The sequence below is a fragment of the Atta colombica genome, unplaced genomic scaffold (genome assembly GCF_001594045.1).
Source record: "Atta colombica isolate Treedump-2 unplaced genomic scaffold, Acol1.0 scaffold80, whole genome shotgun sequence".
Lineage (NCBI taxonomy): Eukaryota > Metazoa > Arthropoda > Insecta > Hymenoptera > Formicidae > Atta > Atta colombica.
In genome coordinates, this window is record NW_017259573.1 from 65,309 (window position 1) to 65,562 (window position 254).

The window sequence follows — 254 nt, forward strand, 5'->3', positions numbered from 1 at the left end:
TTTTTTTTATAGCTACAGCCTATAATTAATTCTTAATAGAATTAACCCTTTGCGAACCAGGTGGAAATTCAACATGGATCATATGTGGGCATATCTCATATTCCACACGTGCAATACTTCATAAATATATTATCATTTAATTACTGTCACTTTTACTAACGGATTAGTAAAATAATTATAATTTATTTTCCAGAAAATTAATTAAAATTCACAATCGATAAAAAACTGATACAATTTATTTAAAATAAAAAATA

General features: G+C 24.0%; 1 protein-coding gene across 1 annotated transcript in view; it reads left to right on the forward strand.

Moving 5' to 3' along the window:
- LOC108692714 (NAD-dependent protein deacetylase sirtuin-7) overlaps positions 1 to 254 on the forward strand; it is an 8,175-nt gene that overhangs the window by 5,070 nt on the left and 2,851 nt on the right. The gene's annotated exons all lie outside the window — the stretch shown is intronic.